This window comes from Mchenga conophoros, linkage group LG18, assembly GCF_057382185.1.
Source record: "Mchenga conophoros isolate Kocher_MC1m ecotype Shallow Benthic linkage group LG18, M_conophoros_male_GT1.1, whole genome shotgun sequence".
Lineage (NCBI taxonomy): Eukaryota > Metazoa > Chordata > Actinopteri > Cichliformes > Cichlidae > Mchenga > Mchenga conophoros.
The window spans coordinates 31,885,784-31,891,777 of record NC_140543.1 but is presented as its reverse complement, the minus strand read 5'-3'; the positions used below and the strand labels follow the sequence as shown (position 1 = coordinate 31,891,777).

The 5,994-nt window shown below is 39.1% G+C and overlaps 1 long non-coding RNA gene across 1 annotated transcript; it reads right to left on the bottom strand.

The window, feature by feature from the left end:
- Positions 1-5,025: 5,025 nt before the first annotated feature.
- LOC146554193 (uncharacterized) lies at positions 5,026-5,994 on the bottom strand. The gene is made up of 2 exons (XR_014889654.1): positions 5,914-5,994; positions 5,026-5,706 (listed from the first exon to the last, which is right to left on the bottom strand). It is a non-coding gene; the product is annotated as an uncharacterized LOC146554193 (long non-coding RNA).

Below are 5,994 nucleotides of genomic sequence, written 5' to 3'. Positions count from 1 at the left end.
CAGAACTGATCCGGAATTAAAACAGGACTACAACGGTTCAAAATCAGGACTACTGAGGACTTAACCAAGACAGAACCAGAATCAGAACTAGATGATAGTAGCACTAAAAATCATCATAGACCTGCACTACACTATTTTTTTAAGTCTACCAAAGTCCACTATTTAGATTGAGAAAGGTTTATATAATTATTTAGCCTTGTTGTGCAAACAAGCCTGCATAACTTAATAAATGTAGAATTTGAAAAATAGTAAACCTAAAAAGAAACACTAGGTACGAGATACATGAGTACCTATGATACGGTGATAGTTTTGGTAAACGACCATTTGACTAACATGTGTCTCACCTGCTCTTGTTCCATCTCTGTTGTGTCCTCATTCTCCATCTCCCTCTCTGTTCCTCTCTCTCCCTCTTTGTGCTGACAATCATCAAATATACAGTTGAAACCAGATATTTACAAACTCTTCAGATCAAAACACAAACACTTTTTTAATTGTAACATCAAATCAGACTAAATGTTTATTTTTTTAGATTGATAAATATAAAAAACATATTTGTTAACTTTAAGAGTAAAGAGAGAAACTATCTGTATTTCTTAATTGCAAATGGCACCAAATTGTATTCAAACTTGAGCCACACTTATGGAGCTCCACGATTCTTTTCCTGGTGTTTTGGTTGACATCTCTTGATTTTCCCATGTCAAAGAAACAGGCTCTGTGTTTTGCCTTATATGCATCCACAGCTGTGCCACCAATTTACTCACATGGACTCTACTAACCAATCAGAAGCTTCTTCAGCTCAGAATGGAATCGTCTGGAGTTTCTTATTAATTAACAAACTTAGTGTATATGTGCTCCTAAATTTGATCAAAGTGATAAAAATAGACAGCTCTGTCTCTCTTTATTCTGACATTTAACTAATTCAAAAGATATTTCAATATTTATCTAAAACAAAAGTTTACTCTAAATTGATGTTGTACAGTAAAAATGTTTTATGTTTTCTCCCTAAAGTGTATGTAAATATGTGGTTACAAATGTGAATATCGTTAGGGAAGATGCTTCAGCATTTAGGGGGAAGTTTGGGTGTTTTTTGTTTTTTATGTTGTACTGCTCTGTACACTGATTTTGTTTTTTGCGTGTTTTTCATTGGTCAGCTTTGGCTTTTCTCAACCTATGTTTTAACATGGTATCGCAATTAAATATTAATACTCAACAAGCAGGTTACTCATTTAAGTTCTGTAGCTGGAATTGTAAAGGCTTGAACCAACCTATTAAAAGGAGCAAGGTCCTTCATCATTTGCAATTTTTGGGCGCCCAGGTTGTGTTCTTACAAGAAACACACCTAAAAATTTCAGATCATTTTAGACTTCTCAAGGGGTGGGTGGGTCAACTCTATCACTCTACATTTAATTCCAAAGTTCGTGGTGTTGCTATTTTAATACACAAATCAGTGCCATTTGTTTCTTCTAAGGTTATAGCGGACCAGAATGGTAGATTTATTATTGTGAGTGGTAGTATTTGGAACACTAAATTCATTTTTGCCAATGTTTATGCTCCCAATTGGGACGATCCAAATTTTTTTAGTATTCTTTTCACTAAAATTTCTGATTTGTCTTCCCACTATTTGGTTCTTGGTGGCGATTTTAATTGCTGGCTCGGGCCGCTGGATCGATCCTCAAATAAGCCTGGTAGGCAATCCAACTCTTCCAAAATTATTAATACGTTCCTTAAAGAATTCTCTGTTATTGATGCCTGGCGTTTCCTCAACCCTACACGTAGAGAATACACCTTTTTCTCCCCTGTTCATCATACATACACTCGTATTGATTATTTCCTACTGGACAGTCGACTTACTTCACAGATTCGCTCTTGCTCTCATAGTGCTATTGTCATTTCAGATCATGCTCCGTTGACTTTAGATTTGGCAGTGGGCCAATGTTCTCCGCCAGCTCCATGGCGTTTGAATACACGCTTGCTGTCAGACGATAAGTTTACCACATTTCTGAATTCCAAGATGGACTTATTCATAGAGACAAATATTACACCTGGAATATCACCCTCTATTTTGTGGGAAACGTTTAAGGCTTTTATCAGGGGACATATTATATCTTATGCTGGTTTTGAGGCAAACCAAAGGAAAGCAAAATTGTCCGAGCTCATAATACGCATATCGCAATTAGACGAGTTGTATGCTGTTTGCCCGGCACCAGAGGTCTATAATGATAGGCTGTCTTTGCAGACTGAGTTTGATCACCTGTCCTCTGCTCGGGCTGAAGAGATGTTGCTGAAATGTCAGTACTCCCAGTATGAATATGGGGATAAGGCCAGTAAACTGCTCTCTCATCAGCTCCGTAGTGCAGCAGCTGCACACTCCATTCCTCGGATTCAGACATTAAGTGGTGTCTCTACGGATCCTAGAATAATTAATGACCAATTTCGAGACTTTTATTCATCTCTCTATGCGTCTGAGTGTGCATTTAGTACGGAGGCTTTGGACTCATTTTTCAATCATCTTAAGCTCCCATCAATCGATCAGACACACAGCCTCCAGCTGGAGGGACCAGTAACTGTAGAAGAGATCATGCAAGCTATCAGCAAACTGCAGTGTTCTAAGTGCCCCGGACAGGACGGGTTTCCGGTTGAGTTCTATCGTAAATTTATGCCTAAACTGGCTCCGCTCATGATAAATATGTATAAGCACTCACTGGAAGTTGGATCCCTCCCACCCTCTCTACTGCAGGCATCTATATCCCTGATCTTAAAAAAGGATAAGGATCCACTACAATGTGGCTCATACCGTCCCATTTCTTTGTTAAATGTGGATTATAAAATCCTTGCTAAACTTCTAGCGATGCGTGTAGAAGCAGTCTTACCATCTGTAATCAACCCGGACCAAACAGGCTTTATTAAAGGGAGATACACCTTCTCTAACCTTAGACGTTTGTTTAATGTTCTTTACAATCCCTCAGACTCCAACAGCCCGGAGTTTGGGATCAGTCTAGATGCTGAGAAGGCTTTTGACAGGGTAGAGTGGGGATACCTCTTTTATGTCTTAGATAAATTCGGCTTTGGTAAAATATTCATCTCCTGGTTGAAACTTCTTTATACCTCCCCGCTTGCCGCTGTCAAAACAAATGGCACATGCTCTGACTTCTTTCCTCTGTTTAGGGGGACCAGGCAGGGCTGTCCTATGTCGCCGTTGCTATTTGCAATTGTAATTGAGCCCTTAGCCATATCGCTAAGATCAAACCCAGGTATCACCGGGGTTTCTAGAAATGGTATAGAACAAAGAGTCTCCTTATATGCAGATGACTTGCTTCTTTATATCTCAGAGCCAGCATCCTCATTCCCTTTGGTACTTTCAATACTTGAACAGTTTAGCCTTATTTCTGGCTATAAACTGAATCTTGCCAAGAGTGAACTGTTTCCCCTGAATGCTGCTGCACAGAAATATCAGTGCACAGCACTACCTTTTCGAGTTGTATCAGACAACTTCACATATTTAGGGGTTAAAATTACAAGTCATTTTCATGCTCTTTTCAAGCTTAATTTCGACCCACTTGTGGAGAAAGTTAGGCAGGATTTGGACAGATGGTCTCTACTCCATCTGTCTGTAGCAGGGCGCATAAATACAATTAAAATGAATATCCTCCCCAGATTTTCTTTTCTTTTTCAGTGTGTCCCTGTATTTATTCCAATTTCCTTTTTTGTTAAATTAGACAAGATTCTGTCTGGGTTTATCTGGAACAAAAAAACACCCAGAATACGCAAGACATATCTTCAAAGACCGAAAAAGATGGGGGGGATGGCTTTACCAAACTTTATGTTCTATTATTGGGCATGTAATATTCGTATTCTCAGGTATTGGCTACAGGGGGAAGACACGAATAATGCCCCGGCCTGGCTCAGTTTGGAGACTTCTTCCTGTGTCTCAGCCTCTTTACCAGCCCTGATTTATGCCCAAAAGCAGCCTTCGAGTACAGGCTCTTATAATAACTCTATTGTCAAAGTTACCTTGAAAATATGGTATCAATTTCGTCGTTATTTTAAGTTGACCTTTTTTCCCCTTCAATCACCCATCTTGAAAAATCCCTCTTTTCAGCCTTCGTTAGCTGATGGTGCTTTTTATTTGTGGGCCTCTTTGGGTATCAGGTCTTTTTCTGATCTGTACATTCAGAATACATTTGCCTCCTTTGAACAGCTCTCATTGAAATTTGGCCTTCCAAAAAGTCACTTTTTTCGCTATTTACAAATCCGGAGTTTTGTTAAGGAGAAATCCTCTCAGTTCCCATCTAGACCTTCTTATCATGACTTTGATAACCTTCTATTGCCTCCGCCCTCATTACAGGGCCTGATCTCCTGTTTGTATGGGAGAATATGTTCCTTTGGCAACTCTTCAATCTCGGCTATTAAATTGGCATGGGAGCAGGATCTGGGGTGTGTGATTCAGGATGACTCTTGGGATAAAATTCTTTACCGGGTCCATGGCTCCTCATTCTGTGCCAAACATGGGCTGATTCAATGTAAGATTCTGCACCGTGTACATTGGACTAAGGCCAGACTAGCTCAAATATACCCCAATCTTAGCCCTGACTGCGACCGTTGTCATCAAACACCTGCCTCTTTAATGCATATGTTTTGGTCATGTTCATCCCTCAAACAATACTCGATTAATATTTTCTTGATTTTATCTAAGATCATCCAGCTAACCCTCCAACCTGTGCCCTTAACTGCTTTGTTTGGGGTTCTTCCTGATTCAGTTGCCTTGCCGACGCCTCAAGCGGATCTGGTCGCATTTCTCACCTTATTGGCAAGACGCAGAATATTGCTATGTTGGAAGTCCCCTTCTGCCCCATCCTGGGAAATCTGGATCAGAGACGTTCTGCATTTTAGCAAACTCGAAAAGATTAAATTCACCCTGCGCGGGTCTACGGCCAAATTTTTTAAGACCTGGCAACCCTTTTTTGATCATGTTCAGACTTTGCGGTCTCGCAATGCTCCCAATTAGCCAGCTCAGACTCTATCATATTTTATTTTTTCTTATCTTATGTTCAAGTAAGAGGCCTAAGTTTAAGTATATGGATTCTATTGTGCCTGCGTTCTATGATGGTATTTATTTAACTACTTTATACATATTTCTTTTCTCTAACAGAATTGATTTATCCCTATAACTAAGCTGACCATTTATCATGTGTGGTTTTTTTTTTTTTTTTTTGTTTGTTTGTGTGTTTTGGTTTTTATGTGTCTGTGTGGAGGTGGGGGTTTTGGATACTCTCCACATCTCCCTTGTACACTCAGGAACTGTTGTCTTGTACCCTAGGGTTTGTTACTAGTATTATTAGATTGGATTTTTTCCTTTTTCTGTTTGTACACCCACTGGTACTGCTATAATTATGAGGTGGGAGTGTATGTCTTATATTGCTTTATGTTCTTTAAAAAGAAAACGGCATATTGTTCAATTTGTCTTTTGTAAAAGTCGATGCAAAAACTTTAATAAAAATATCGGGAAAAAAACAAAAAAACCCAAATGTGAATATCCTGCTGTGTACTGAAATCCCTCTTGTTTTGCATAGAAATATACTGAACAACATACAAAGCATAATATATAAAATAACATTTACCTGAGTTTTTTCTTTGAAAGAAGCCTCTAATGTCCATTCTTATATTTCAGTACATAACTGAAACCGATTTAGTCAGGGAGGGTAAGAACTGAAAATATGAAATAAACACACATGTAAGCTAAGACTCTCTAAAGAAACAGCATTGTTGTTGTTCGGCTTTTCATTTCGCCATTTGTTGATTCACTTGAAGAGCAGGTAACGTAATATTGGTCAAGTGATCAGTTTGATATCAATCTCTCGTGATTCACCATCATATTTACATTATTTGTACAGTACGAATGATTTGCTTTGGTACCTGGTCAAACTTAAGCTCTCCTTAGTATGGCTGGCTCCGTCTCTACAACAGCGCACTCACAGGCAGCAGCTGCCCCGCCCT